This window comes from Suricata suricatta, chromosome 4 (genome assembly GCF_006229205.1).
Source record: "Suricata suricatta isolate VVHF042 chromosome 4, meerkat_22Aug2017_6uvM2_HiC, whole genome shotgun sequence".
NCBI classification, from domain to species: domain Eukaryota; kingdom Metazoa; phylum Chordata; class Mammalia; order Carnivora; family Herpestidae; genus Suricata; species Suricata suricatta.
In genome coordinates this window covers 133,359,006-133,374,894 of record NC_043703.1, presented here as the reverse complement: position 1 = coordinate 133,374,894, position 15,889 = coordinate 133,359,006, and the positions used below count along the sequence as shown (strand labels likewise).

Below are 15,889 nucleotides of genomic sequence, written 5' to 3'. Positions count from 1 at the left end.
TAATTACCAAATCCAAATGCTTGGGAGGATGTGGGCCAGATCTTATCTAAATGAGAGTTTCCGCTTCATTCTTTTGTTTCAGGGTGTTTCCTCGGTCATCAGATTCAAGCAGAACTACTGACCCTTCCTCCTGTCCCCTTAAATACATATTTCCATAAAAATTATGCAAGGAATCGAGGCTGTTGATATGTTACTCTGCTGCCCGGTTTTCTTATATTCTGCCCTGATCTAGTGAATCCTGTAACATGGGGAAGGCTCATTTTCACGGTGGTTTCAGATCAACTCTTACATCTAAGGCTGACTCTTGCTTACGAATACCCATTATGTCATCTAAATAGGGCTTCAGCACAAAGTCAAGAATACCCAGATTATCTTCTGCTATTTATTTTAAAGGAAAACAAACAATGCCAGCACCTACAGGTTACAGATGTGAATGGCACTGACAGAGGTTAGTGAAATGATATCCAACTGAAAAAAACCCAGACACCGGGGTTGAAGGGAGAGGTCATCGGAATGTAACACCTGCAAGACAGATTTTTATAAGTTTCCTTGGTCAGGAGTGGGGAAGAGCCTCCCCCTCTCCACTGCTGGGACCTGAAAAATAACCATGCAGCAGTGCAAGCGGTTCCCTGTGGAGGTCTGTAGCCAGGTTCCACTTCCAAGGAGGACCCAATTCAGAGACAAGAAACACCTTTGGCACCCCCACCAGTCCAGTGCACAAGGCAGCCTAGTCTCATTCTACTGACTGGCAGCTAGGTTATTCAAAGGAACTTCTTGACTCCCTCATCAGGACCTGGAATTCCTTTATATGTAATTCTTGCTGACTGATTGCATCAAAGCTAAGCAATTCATCGGTTTCTAAGGCAACATTCAAGCAACCATAAGTTCTTATCCACTATTTGAGACAAGCGCTTCCAAATGCTTTTAGACAAACAGATGATGCCAGAGGATGATGTTCTTTGTCTAACTAGCCATCTAGGGTGCAAATTACTATCCCGGCACCCAACGTCAGGCCAACAGACCGTGACCACATGTTAGAAAGGAGCTCTGATTCCACAATGCCTCTCTGTTATCTTTTTTTTTTTCTCAAAGAGAGAATTTCCTTTTTGTTGTTTAATACTTTGGGACCGGTCCTCTAGAGTACAGGCAGTGAGAGGTCATTAAAGGGCTCACGCCCTCTGGCTGAACGTAGGAGACTGCAGTCAGGATCCTGTCCATGTCAGAAACCACCCAGCTCATTCATCAAAGGAAGCAACTGGGATAATGGTCAGGCAATGTGGCCAAGAAAATCAAGATGAATTTAGGATCTAAAATAATGAAGTTACTGAAAAGTCATGAGATGTACTCCATAGCCCTTACCTCGACTTTGTTTTCCTACGTAGCACTTCTTACTCTCTATGTGCTAATATAATTTATTTAAAAACCTTTCAGTGGGGCGCCTGGGTGACTCAGTCGGTTAAGTGTCTAGCTTTGGCTCAGGTCATGATCTCACAGCTTGTGGGTTCGAGCCTTGCATAGGGCTCTGTGCTGACAACTAGCCTCCCCTCCCCTGTTCGTGCTGTCTCTCTGTCTATCAAAAATAAATAAAAAACAAAAAAAATTTAGTGTTTTATTTATTTTTGATACAGAGAGAGACAGAGCATGAGAGGGGGAAGGTCAGAGAGAGAGGGAGCCACAGAATCAGAAGCAGGCTCCATGCTCTGAGCTAGCTGTCAGCAGAGAGCCCGACACAGGGCTCAAACCCACAAACGTGAGATCATGACTTGAGCTGAAGTCAGAGGCTCAACCGACTGAGTCACCCAGGGGTCCCTAATATAATTTATTTAATGGTTCTGTTTGTTGGCTTTCTCTCTCTGATAGACATAAACTTTTTACAGGTGGATATTTTTTTCTCTTTTGTTCATCAGTGGATCCCCATTTTCTGGAGCAGATTCTGGCACAGGAAAGATACACAGCAGATGCTTATCGAGTGAATATAATATTTCTCAGAAAGTCATGTGCTGATTTCACCAAATCTCTGAAGGTGAATCAGAATCTGGGAGCTGGGACTTTGCACTTGAATTTAAAACTGTGCCCTGGGTGATGAAGACGCCCCTAAAAATGAGCAAAGCCAGTATCACACTGAAAAACCAAGGTCAGTATTAGGTGGAGGAAAGGAAGGGAAATTCAGGCTCATGGGCAGAGAACCTCAGGCTGGAAAAAGTGACCACCAGCATAAAAAGAGGAGCTGGGCTTAGACAGTCTCCCCTGCACCTGGAGGTGGGTCCTCCTACATGAGCCCGGGCTTGCTGATTTCTGTTGGAATGCCAAGTTCATCCGCTTTGTTGAGAGGCTCTTGATATTCTGGACATCCTCAATAAAGCATATCTTCTCCTTTCAGTATGATAAGACATCTGGTCAAACATCAACCAAAAATGACCTCCATTAGGAAAGTCCCATAAAAGGGAAGCACATCAAGAGTATACATTTAAATACGTTAACTGCATGCTGGCATGGAAATAGGAATAAGAGAAAGAAAGCTGGAAATTAGAGTCTTTCAATACTAAAGAAAGAAAAAGGAATTCAAAGGAGAGCCGCTCTGCTCAAATTGGGCCTGGACTGTCCTCAGATTCATTCTGCCAGTGCCAAGGGCAGAGGAAGGCCCCACGTGGGGGTATTTATGACAATAATGACTGAAACCATTTACCGAGAGCACTTGCTTTGTCCCAGAGGCTTTACTGACTGCTTTGGATTCACTGTCCCTGAGCTTTCTGACAATATCACAAGGCGGAATTATCATTCTAATTTTACAAATGAGAAAAAGAAATGGTTCATAAAAGCAAATCGGTTGAAGTCACACAAACATAAGTAAAACAAGGATTTTAAATCTTCATTTTTTTAATGTTTATTTTTAAGAGAGAGAGAGAATGAGCTGAACAGAGGGACAGAGAAAGAGGGAGACACAGAATCTGAAGCAGGCTCCAGACTCCGAGCTGTCAGCACAGAGCATGACATGGGGCTCAAACTGACGAACTGCGAGATCATGACCTGAGCCTAAGTCAGGGTTCAAACCAACTGAACCACCCAAGCGCCCCAAGTACAACAAAGATTTTAATCCAGGCACTTTGCATTAATTACACCATCATGCTTTCCAGAATGGCAGCATCTTTTTGTTTTCACTTCCTAGGTGAACAATAATACTGTTATTTGGTAACAAAGAGCCCCTGCTTAGGCGTATAATGCAAGAAACCTTTCCATGCTGCCCTCCAGTCCCCCTAAATAAATGTATGTCATTTGCACTATCTTATCAAGAGCTTTCATGGTCACCTCTCCTGCCTCATGTCACTGCATCCCAAGTAAGCATTTTATGAGCACTTCAATTCATCACGTAGTGAGGGAAAGATAATCCATTTGGGGGATCATCTGCTAAAATCCGAGGTCTGAAATCACTCCAAAGTTGTGCAATAATCTCAAGGTTTTTCCATTTGGTCAGGAGAAAGGAAATTAGAGAAAGAAATCCTAGCAGTAAGCATGCAAAACTAAAATAAAAGATGGGTGAAGCTAGGGAAAAGGATACCAACTTTTAGCATAACATGTTAATACTTTGCTCTAGTAACAATAAATCAAGATTTTTTCAAGAATTTCAATGTAGCTCACAAATTTGCTATCTTGGGGTCACAACCTTTTTTTTAAATTTTAAAACAAGTATGTAATTCAAAGAAACAGAAAAATACATTCATTCATGGTTTTGATTGCCAAGTTTTTCTAAGCCACTCACATATGCCAGATACTGTGTTAAAAGGGCATCTGGGTGGCTCAGTCAGCTGAGCTTGGACTCGATTTCAGCTCAGGTCATGATCTCAGGGTTGCAGGATCAAGCCCAGCATAGGCTCAGCTTGGAGCCTGCTTAGGAGTCTCTCTCTCTCTCTCTCTCTCTTTCTCTCTCTCTCTCTCTCTCTCTCTCTCTCCCTCTGCTCCTCCCCAGCTCATGCTCATACGATAACATCCACCAAGAAGCTTATATTCTGGTGGGATACTACAAAAGCCAAAGTGTGGGTCCCCTTTCTGAAACAGAACTCTTTTGTTACTAGAGAATCACAGAAAAGGAGAGACTTTCCAGGCATTCAGACAGCACAGATACACCTTGGCACACTCAAAGTGGACCCCCTCAGCCCCACATTAATGCACGTGGGCTCTTGGGTTAATACAACCAGGGTTCTAGAAACCTCAGACTCCTCAGCCTACATTCCTACAACCCAGGGTTTTTAACCATAGCGAACTCCTCGAGGCAGGGCCTTGGAGCACCTCATCTGTACTCTGTGAAGTACAGGGGCCTGGTTTTGGACAATAATAACTATTTCAGATAATAATTTGTTCACCATCTACCCTGAAGAAAAAGAGAAGCCCTCTTTTGATGTCTGACCTTACATACTGGGAACAAAAAATGAGGTCATATGCACGCGTCTATATCTGGGTCACCAAGAAAGATTTCCTACCTAAAAATATTTTTCTCACTAGCTTGTTGACATTTCATCTTAAGAAATTTGGGGAGGGGGTTTGAGTGAAATATAGCCCTCTCTATATTTCTGGCTCTAGACAGTGGACCAGTCACTTTATTCATCAAGCACTTATTGAGTGGATGTCTATGTGCAAAGCACCAAACCAAACACTATGGGGATTATTAAGATAATTGTATCTGCACCTGATAAACTGACAGTCTTCAAGCAACTCAAATAGTTAGTTACTCAAATTACCATGAATACTAGGAAGGATATGGAAAATTCCATAAAAGGAGAAGATTGAGTGGTTCCTGGGTGGCCCAGTCAGTTAAGCATCCAACTTTGGCTCAGGTCATGATCTCACAGTCCATGGGTTCAAGCCCCATGTTGGGCTCTGTGCTGACAGCTCAAAGCCTGGAGCCTGCTTCAGATTCTGTGTCTCCCTCTCTCTCTGTCCCTCCCTTGCTCATGCTCTGTCTCTGTCTCTTAAAAATGGATAAACGTAAAACAAAAATTTTTTTAAAGGAGAGAACTGGAAGGATGATGAAAGCTGAAGCGTGTGAGAGGACATTCTAGAAGGAAGAAATGATGTGCATAAAGGCACAGACCACTGCTTCTTCAACTTCAGTTCACCTAAGAATCACTTGGGAAGTTCATTCATATGCAGATAACTGGGCCCTAGCATCCAATGATCAGCTGTACAGTATCTCTAAAGAGGAAATGCACATTTGAACTTTAATAAGCTCTCAGGGGATTTGATATGGGCAGTCTTGGCCCTACCCCTCAGAGGCACTCGAACTGGGTAGAGAGTAGAATTGGCCTGAGGTATCTTCAGCAAACACAGACTGCAGAACAGAGCACATAGACAGAGTACTAGACAGAGACTAGGACCTAAAAACTAGAATTAGTGCTCCTTGTAATAACAGCAACAAGTTAATGTGAAATAATATATCAGAAGGACTTTTCTTCTCATAGACTGGCACTCCAGATAGCATCAAAATATGAAGTCCTGTGGTGAGTTGGTGGGTGGGGAGTGGGGAGGTAGGAGAGAGGACAATAGAGAAGAATGGACGTTAATGGGAGATCACAGGGGCTCCCAAAAGAGATTAAGGCATTGGGAGTCATTTAATCCTACTTCATAATTGCCAAGGGTTAGTTCTGCCCTGTTGAAACAGAAACAGCTAAGGACTCCTGGGACACTACAGCAACACGTGACAAAGACCCAGGATAAATGGAAGAGTTTGGAGACTTTCAATCCAGGTTCCACGAACAACTCCTGAATAGAGAAGATAATATGCAGAAACATAGATCCCAAACCTGAAGCTTTAGGTGGTGAGAAAGGCTGCATTCTCTAAATCACAGGGTCTTTATGGGGCTTTTCACCACCCACTGTGTTCACTTCAACTCAAGGGTAAATCTTTGTGGTGGCTTTCTGCATTCTAGTCTGGCTCTTGGGACTGGGGATGTTTAATACAGGATCCAATTTCAAGCTATGTGATAGGAACATCCAGAATGCCTTTTTTAAAAGTATTTTTTAACAAGGAAAATGCTGGTTATGTGAGCAGAGGCTGGTGAATTTCATCAGCTTTTTCCCTGAGTCATTAAGCTTCATCTTCAAGTAGATTGCTTTTCAGAAGATGGAACCCTATCAACTTGAAGTTTGTAAGTCTTTTAAATTTTCCTGCATAGTGTCAAATCACAGTCCTTGAAAGAATAAGATCCTCTTGAGAAAAGCAGTGGTAAAAAGGTAAAAGAAATATTTTTTTAAAACTCAAGTTGATAGATGCTCATGAAATGGTGACCCTTCATCAATAATCTATGCAACAGTTTTCTAAACTTTCTGAAACTATACATAGTGACATGGCTCTAAAACTCGGTGCATATGTCCATAGAACAAATAAATTTTTTAAATGGAAGCAGGGTAGAAAGGAACTAGCCAAATTTTAATATTTAGAGGAATAAATTGAGTAGTTTTACACAATTTACACAATAAATTTTTACACAAATCACTGAGCACAGTTTAAGAAACATACAATTTCTCCACTAGATAAAGCATCTAGTGAATATGCCCTTTAAGCCAATCCCAGATACCTAGATTTGAAGCAGTGTTTAAATATTGGCTGAAGTGTTATGTTTTAATGTTACGTAACTATGCCAAGACTATTATGTTATGGTCTTTTTGTGATAGGCCAGGATTGGAGTGGCGCCAGTGGAAGAGAGTTGAGAAAAAAGTCAGTGGAGAAAGAAATGCCAATCATTTAATCATTCAATTAGCAAGTGAAAATAGCAACTTCTGCCTTTTAAGCAAGGATTATTTTCATCAGTATCAGTGACTTACAAGAGACCATTTATTCACTCACTCATTCAACGAACCCTGGAATGTCTATTACCTGTCTGGAATGGGAGAGGCACTGGGGCTAAAATCATGAGGGAAACAAATATGATCTCTCTCCTCCTAGAATATATTATGTAGCTGGGAAGATAGATGACAGATGCTAAATTATTTTAGAAAGAAATCATTGTTAACTCTGACAAATTTCGTAAAGACATAACACAGTCCTACAAGAGTAAGTCATGGAAGATCAGACCTACTAGGGAAGGCTTTGCTGAAGAAAGAACATGTGGGCTGAAAATTAAGATAGTCAGCAGGAAGCCCGAGGTCTTGGGTTAAACGTTTTGCAGCTCACCTTCTCTGTAATGGGGTTGGTTATCTACAGACCTACCTTCTTAGATCTTCTGGGGGATGATTTAATGTTTAGAAAATACTGAAAGTGGCTTCTGTAAATTTTTTTTGAGATTTGCCCTTTTGAGGTCATAATCATGTAAGTAAAATTAATTTCTTTCCATCACTCTGCTAGAGACAATGAGATGGACACAAAGGTCGTCATCAGTCTGGGGGCCAAAAGAAATGACTGCTGGTCTCAGTTCTCGAGGACCAGTCCTGCGGCCTTGAACAAGTCATTTCCCTCTTCTCAACCTGATCTGTAAAACTGGGGAATTTTGGTAGCAATATGAAGCTATGATATCCTAATCTCTCACTTTGGCATCCAAGGTCATCACTCATAATACAGCAGGTGTCTTACCTTCCCACGGTTTCTGTTCTTGGTAGTCAAATGAGCTACTAAATAAAAATTACCTAAATAGGCACAGTCTTTCTTTCTCATGCTTTTCTACCTGCCCTCCATGATCTCTCTTAAATGTCCAGTCTCCCTTCATTAAAACTGCTTTTATTATTAGAAAGGCCCCTGAAAGCCTAACTAATTTGCCTCTACTCCCTTTTCCCAACACGAAGACTCAGGCCATGGCAACTTAAAAGACCTTTTCAAAGCCACATCTCAGACTTGCCGGGTTAGGCTCTAAAACAAGGTCTTGAATTCCAGGCCCCCTCTCTTAGTGTGATACCAACCCCAACTGCTAAGATTCTTCTTCACTAATATCGCCTTTGTGTCTCTCACAATCTAGCTGTATGTCAGGAGTTGGCAAACTATGCCCATCAGATCGAATGTAGCCTGCCACCGATTTTTTAAGGCTCATTTTGTTCATTTTCTTTACCTTTTTAAATAATTGAAACAATGAAAAAATAATGGTTTTTGATGTGAAAATGATATGATGGTCAAGTTTCAGTGTCAGTGAATAATATTTTATGGCACACAGCAAGCCCATTCATTTAGGTATAGTCAATGGCTGCTTTCATGCTACCACAGCAGTGCTGAATAATTGTGACAACCCTACGGTCCACAAAGCCAAAAGTGTTTACTATGTGGCCCCTTGAAAAACAGTTTTGTGACCTCTGGTGTATGTCATTCTGTGTGTCCTTATCTTCCTCCTCTCCATGGCAACCTCCCATAATTAGCATGTTCATATAAAGGCAGACAGGCAGGGACAGAGACTCACTATTTATCTGAAGGAATAAGAACATGGGGCGCCTGGGGGGCTCAGTCAGTTAAGCGTTTGACTTCGGCTCAGGTCATGATCTCGTGGTCCAGGAGTTTGAGCCCCGCATCGGGCTCTGCGCTGACAGCTCAGAGCCTGGAGCATGCTTCGGATTCTGTGTCTTCCTCTCTCTCTGACCCTCCCCTGCTCATGTTCTGTCTCTCTCTGTCTCTCAAAAATAAATAAACGGTAAAAGAAATTTTTAAAGGAATAAGAACAAATTCTTATTGAGCACTCACATGCCAGAAATCAGTCCAAATGTTTCACAAGTACTAATGAATTATTCCTCACAGAAAACCCAAATGGCCTTTTACTATTATCATTCCCATTTAATAGATGAGGAAAAGGAGGCACAGAGAAGTGAACTGGCATGATGCTAAATATCCCATTTGTTGAATACACATAAATATTATGACTATCATGATATGTCTCTTGACTTCAGAGAACTTAAGTCTGAGTACTCTCGGGCCCTGCACTTTATTAGTCAATACCCTCAATCCAGAAGCAAAAGTCACAGTTCTCTTTCCACTTTGGGGAATCACTAATAGACATCCAGAGACTCCTGAGGCAGAAAACCCAGATATATTTCTGGAGGCCTTCTATATTATCAGAGAAAAAAGGAAGATGTGACTTTTTTGAAATGACCTCAGAGCCCTCTTGAATTCAACTCTCTCCTATTTCACCCTCAAAAGTCATTTACTGTCATATGGCCTTGATTTGCTTATTTGATCTCTGCTGTTTCTTCCAGAGTTTGCGTGGTTCAAAAGCAACAAGAGCACGGATAAGGAGAAGTTCTTCAAAGGGGCTATTGACAGTTGTGTGGCCAGCAGACGAGGGGCAGTGGGGAGTCAGGGGAAAGAGAGCCAGCAACTCGGCCCATGACCCACTCACACATGTCAGCTCTAGGGAGCTCCCATCCCCCAACATTTGGCAGGTAGATTGTTTTGGAAGAGTGACTTGGAACTTTTGAGAGACATTTGATATATGACTTAGCACCTCTCCAAACTCTATCCTTTTGCCCCTGCCCAATGCCACTCACTTTGGGGACTCTGCCACAGTCTACACAGGATGCTGAAGTCTGAGGGTAGGGTAAGCAGTCTGATTCTCTAAACTTGCTGTTAGGATTGGATGCTATACATCGAGCAAGGCAGAACCACAGTGGGCCGTAGGTCTTATGTTTTAAAGGGAAGCAGAAGTAAGGAGCTGGAGAAGCTCAAGAAGCTCAAGGGAGAAAGCACTAGAGCCATTTGGTGCCAAAGAAAGAAAGAAAAAAAAAGAAAACCACCTGCAATGGCTCAGAAAACCTAAGGATCACATTTCAGGGAGGAACAAGTTAGCAGGTGCTCTGTCCCTTGTCTGGCCTCTTGAACTGTTACAGCTTCTCTCCTTAAAGGCCATGCTGGAAATCCATCCTGAATTTTGGGTTCACGTGTAAAGTACAGGGAAGCAGTGGCTTATGCGATCATTGGTTCCAGACCCACTGTTCCCATGGCCTGGTTCTGAACAGACACACAGGTGATCCGAAAAGTCTGGAAATGGCCCTAACATTGTCCCAGGGTTGTCCTTGTCATAAATTATCGGGGACTGGTTTACGTGTTTCAAAAATAGCTAGACTTTGTTTATTTTAGAAGTCCATTTCACTCTTTGAAAATGCCTCCCCTTCCATGAAGACTTTTCCGGTATTCTCTTTTTCCTTTCAAGTCTACAGCATTTTGCTCATTAGACAGTCATAGCAATATTTCTCACCTGGCCCAGCATTTGGGTGTCCTAGACCACGACATCCCTAAGAATAGAAAACATGGTGCAAAGAGCGTGGCTTCTGAAAAGCATCAAAAACTGGTACTATGGGGGCGCGAGGGGGAGGGGCTCAGTCAGTTAAGCGCCCAACTTCGGCTCAGGTCACGATCCCATCCCCCCATTTGTGGGTTCAAGCCCCACATTGGGCTCTGTGCAGACAGCTCAGAGCCTGGAGCGTGCTTTGGTTTTTGTGTCTCCCTCACTCTCTGCCCCGCTCCCACACTGTTTCTCTTTCTCAAAAATAAACAAACATTTAAAAAAAATTTTTTTAATAAAAAAAATCTGGTACTATGACCTATTAACTTGGATAAGTTATTTAACTGAGCCATAGTCTTCATCTTTAAATCAGGGGAAGGATGCTTCCTTGCAGGGCACAGGAGCATTACGTGAGAAAATATATACAGAGTGCTTAGATTGGCCTTGAACACACAACGGGCCCTCCCCAAACGTCAAATAACTCTTCTTCATCATCTGCATTCTCTGAAAAGCCCAGTGGAGTGCCTTGCATACAGTGAGTGCCTAATAAGTATCATGGTTGGGTTGGAGTAAATTGCTGAATCACCCTCTTGTCTGTCTGACTTTTCATCTCACGTTAGAGTCAATGAAGAAATTATTCATTATTCTGACTTCACATGTAATGACATCTACAGAGGGATTATTTTTTCTGTCTTTTTTTTAAATTTAGATGAACTCTAATTCTAATATTTGAATTTATTTTTCTATGCACATTACATATGCAAGAAACCATCTGTCTGAATTGGTAGCGCATGTACATTTTGTAGGTTACTGGTATGAATATTCTAAAATGACACATCGTGGAAACCATTCGAGAATTTTTAGGATGTCATTTCACACTGGGGGGATATAATGTGCCCAGTCTCAGTAGAATTTAAACGGCTAAATTTTCAAGAAAGGATCAATTTTGGGATATCTTTGTCTCTGGCTGGCTACTCTCTACTTCCTCCTGCGCACCCAGGTCCCTCACACTTCCGCACCAGACGGCACCTCTGAGGGCACAAACTGGGCACCCACCCAACTTCAATCTACTTTCACTTCCTCTGCACCTTCCTGTGTTCCAGGCCCCCAGGACGTTTCTGTCAGCTGATCTGATAAACCAATACGAGCTTTAACAAATGAACAGATGCCAATGGTTTATAAGAATTAACGGTAGCTCTTTCCTGGGTGATGTTCTCACATTTTAATAGGGATCTACCAGAGAGAATTACTTTATTCAAATGAAGGTCCCACAGTGAGAATTTCTGATCTTATGTTTATAGATGGATACATACTTCAAACCCAAGGATGTTTTGTCCCCCTCCAATCACTTTACAGGCGCCTGCCTACAATAGACTTGCCCTTGACCATAAACACATTTGCTTCACTTGAGCCGCGAGACACGACTTTTCTCCTTCCACATGTCCTCCCTCTCCTCCTGAAATTGGCTAGAAAGTGTCAGGTAAAAAGAAAATGTGATTCTCCTGCACCTTTGTCTATGGTGTTGTGTACTACACTCCCTTGGCCGGGCAGATCAAAGGACGATCATAGACTTGGAAATAAAACAGAGTTCAATAAGAGTTGTCAGCCAAGAGAGCCAACACAAAACACTCCAGGCACCAAGGGCTGCAAGCAACCATCTTCCAAGTTGAGTCAACACACTGGAAAACGGCGCCCACTCTGCTCATTCGTATTCTGAACTGCTTTTGATGAAAACATGGCAGTGAGAGTAGCTCACCCTAGAAGTCTCAGAAAATGGTCAGAAAATGGATTGATTTACAAACCTTAACTGAGAGCCTAATTATTGATTAGCTGAAGCCTTCAAAATACGGTATATAAAATATATTTTGTGGTGTGTGTGTGTGTGTGCGTGTGCATAAGAGCCTGAGGGGGGGGGGCAGTGAAAGAGAGAGATGGGGAGACACACAGGGAAAAAAGGTATCTTTGGGAAGAGAAAGAAAGAAAACAGAAAATAATCTCACTGCATTTAATGAGGCCCCACCAGACTAGCTCCGAGTCCAAATCAAAATCTCAAAAGCTGACTCTGAAAGCTCACATTTCCAGAATCTATTCCGTACCAACGGGTCAGAAAGCATCTGACATGTACTTCCACTAAATCTCAAATATGTCTCCAGGGGGTAGACATTCTTTTGTTCAGAGAGGAAACTGGAAATGGCTAGTTCAGCAACCCACTGGCGTGGTTAGCCACAAGTACTACTGAGATGAGAAACCAAGTGATAGGCAGCTAACAGGGCCCTGACAGATGGTAGTTGAGATTCCCAAATCTAGCAAAAGTCAGGAAGAATATTTGCCACAAGAGGGAGCAGGAGAATTTGATCAGATGGGAGACTGGTAGAGGTTATGATGAGGGGGTCTAACTATAAGGTATGGACAATACTGGAAGATGTTTTAGCAAGAGACATCTATCCCTTACAGGAAAAAGGGAGGGGGGTGTGAAAGGAGCAGGAAGAAGAGAGATTGCAATGCTTTGACTCCTAAGTTCTTTGCAAATGTAAAGCAACAATTTAATATTTTGGTTAAAAGCAACATGCATTCACACTGCAAAAAAATACATAAAGCATGCAAGATATGTGCTCTACCATCCTCTTTGAATCATGTGTTTCTTTTTCCAGATTTAATTTCTATTGCAGCTTGGCTCTTGTTTATTTCCACGCTGATGGGGCAGACGGCTTGCTTCTTACCTCCAAGCTGTGCTTTCTCTACCTGAAGGCATCATGGAGAAAGGGCTCCCCTCAGTGAATTGCAACACAAAAATCATATGGCAAAGTCCTAAAATGCACTTACTTTGGGAAAAACACACCCATGACCTAAATGAATCCTTTAACTTGCTTTAAAGCAGGAATGCAACTTCACTGAGTCTGCAGAGCTTTTACCCTCATTTATTTTTTCAAAGAAAGAGATTAAATACTGAGAGGGAAGAAATCGTGCGTTTACTTTGCAAGATAAATAAAAGTCTATTTTTGTCTGATACAAAACACGTTAAATATAGCTTGCTAACAAAATACTGAAGCTCTCTTGGAATTTTTTTTTTCAAAACATCGTAAGCTGGAAAGAGCAATTAATGTGATTCCTGCAACTCGTCCTGACTATATACTTCATCTTCCTTTTGTAATTTTATTTGGAGTTCAAACACTGCTACTGCTGTATCACCTCTCTTCCCCTTTATGGTCAACAAAATGGTTATCTAGCTCTTACTCTACATCCAAAATGGTCTAGTAGAAATCATTAAATAGTAATGATAAATAGAAAGATAGATGTATAGACAAGTAGGTAGATGGATAGACAGAGAGACTGACAGACAGACAGATATAGAGCACAGCCTTCATATTCTTTTAATTCATTACTCTCTGCGTCCAGCCCTGTTAAGCGTTCAAGACGGGAGTAAATGAAGTCTAATTATCATGGATACTTAAAGCATTCTTTGTAACCCCTGCACAGCTCAACAGTCAATGAGGGTTTACCTCTGTCCAGTTCTCCCCCCACCCCAGTAATTAACCCTCCATATTTAATACGAGACAACAGCCATTTTAGGGGGTAAAACAGAACTCCTTTTTTTTAGTAGCCGGGAGAAATCTTAGCAAAACAGCACTTAGAATCAAATGGAATTCTTCAAGCAGGTGGAATTTGTAAAATGAAAACCACTTGAGAAAACACACCTTGCTTCTTGATGAAATAAGTGGGTCTTCCCCCACCTTCTCACTCACAAGGCCCCAAAGATGGAACTGGTTCCCCCTTCCTTCCTCCTTTCACACCAGCCTAAGCTCCCAATTAAGCAAGTTTAGCAAACCCACACAGCTAAATCCAAGTGACACAGGATTTGAAAGAGGAACCTAAAGGAAATCACCCTTTTTCTGGTTTTGTTTTCTGATCTGAAATGAATGAAACATCTAGACACATTTTCTTCCCTCCTTTCTGGACTTGCTGCAGGAGTAGCTCTGAGAGAGAAAGAGAAAACAGATGTGTATGTGTGCGGTTTTGTGTGCGCGCGCCCGTGTGTGTGTGTGTGTGTGTGTGTGTGTGTGTGTGTGTGTGTGTTTTGTGGGGCGTGGGTGGGAGGTATCCTTGCAGAATCCCCTCCTGATTGCTCCCCAGTTCCCTTAGGAAACCTTCACACAGATGCCGGATTGTGAGTGTTCAATTGCTCATATTTGGAGATTCTCAAGCGATGCCTTTAACCAGATCTGATCAGAATCTCCACCTACTCCGCTAGCTCCTCCATGATCTGGATGCCAGGACTGTCTTTACCACATCTGTCATTTTTTAAAAAGCTTCTTCCACTACACCTCCTACTGATATCCTCTTTTCTCTTTTTAGTCTTTACACCTCCAGCAGGACAAAGTTTGTATCGTTACAGTCACAACCACTAGTGGCTGACGAGCAGGAGAGATAAAGAGCGCCAGCCAAAGGGAGCCAGGCTAAGGGGGGTTAAACATACCCAGTGCAAAGCATGACTTTCTTTCCAGTGACTGCGGACACCATGCACTATTGCTCTCTTCGAAAAATTCTGTGTTAAATTTGATCACTCGGCTTTCAACCCAACCACTGACACTTTGTCTGGAGAGGGAAATACAAATCGCCAGCCCCAGTCATTCATCAAATAGTCAACAGAATCCTGGGGTGGCGGGGGTGGGGGTGCCTTTTTAAAATCAAGGATGCACACATACTATATTTTTAAAAGCATCGCGCGGGGCAGATTTGGGGGTTTTTTCGCCAACCGTCCACCCATAAGACCTCCCTCTTCTTCATTAAGGAGGAGCCAAGAAGGATATCCTCACATCTCAGCACACAGACCATTTCCCCCAAGAGCCAGCAGAGCTCCAGAGGCAGATAATGCAGCTGCAAAGTTCCCTTCGAATCTCGACGGGGGAAAAGATGCCTGTGCGCGCAGAATCCCCACCGCACGCCGCTGCACAGTGCCCGGGGACCCTTCGGCCCACTCCCCGCTGCAATCCCCCCTTGCCTGTTCCGTCTGCCCTGGCCACAACTCCCTCCTCTCCGCAGTCCGTGGTGAAGGAGCACCTAGAGCTGGCCGGAAAAGAGATTCGCGAGCGTGGCCTTGGGGGAGACCCCAGGGGTTACCAGGAGGAGGGACGACCTCGGAGCAGAGCCCAGTGGGTGGGGCCGCCTGGATCCCCAGCAGCGGAGCATTCCGGGTGCACTTAGCTCTTCGCGCCCCGAAGCCTCCGAGCCCAGCGCCGCGCAGGGTGCAGCATCCCTCCCTAGCAGCCCTTTCTTCCTCAGGCAGCCGGCGCTGGCAGACGGGCACACTCACGCCCAGACGCACCAGCCCGAGCAATTTCGCTCCCGGAGAAGCGCGGACACCCCAGAAAACGTGTAGAGACACGCGCGCGCGCACACACGCGCGCACACACACACAATTTAGCAGCCGGTCCTTTGCCCCAGCGGAGGGAAGTGTAGCCTCGGGAGCAAGAAATGGGAAATAGTTGGCGGTCGCTGACCCCATCCCTTCTGCTGCCCATCCTAAGATCCTACCTGGTTTGGGGGAGTGTGGCTGGATCCTTCCCCTGTTCCTCCGCGTTAGCAGGCAACTCGGCGCGCTCCCTCCTTTTAAATAGCTCCCGACCGGGAAGAGGTCGCTCCCATCTTCTGGGGGAAGCACAAAGCGGGCGGCGGCGGGCAGGCTCCCGTGCAGCGCCGGCGCGAGC

At 43.5% G+C, this 15,889-nt stretch overlaps 1 protein-coding gene across 15 annotated transcripts in view; it reads right to left on the bottom strand.

The window, feature by feature from the left end:
• SLC8A1 (solute carrier family 8 member A1) overlaps window positions 1-15,889 on the bottom strand; it is a 364,284-nt gene that overhangs the window by 300,161 nt on the left and 48,234 nt on the right. For 2 of the 15 annotated variants that reach the window (XM_029937894.1, XM_029937895.1), the window contains exon 1: window positions 15,319-15,443. The exons of 12 other annotated variants lie outside the window; for them this stretch is intronic. The gene's annotated coding sequence lies outside the window, so the exon portion shown is untranslated. Of the gene's footprint in view, window positions 1-15,318; window positions 15,444-15,716; window positions 15,816-15,889 lie in introns of those variants that run through there. One more of the 15 variants, XM_029937885.1, reaches the window with a different exon arrangement.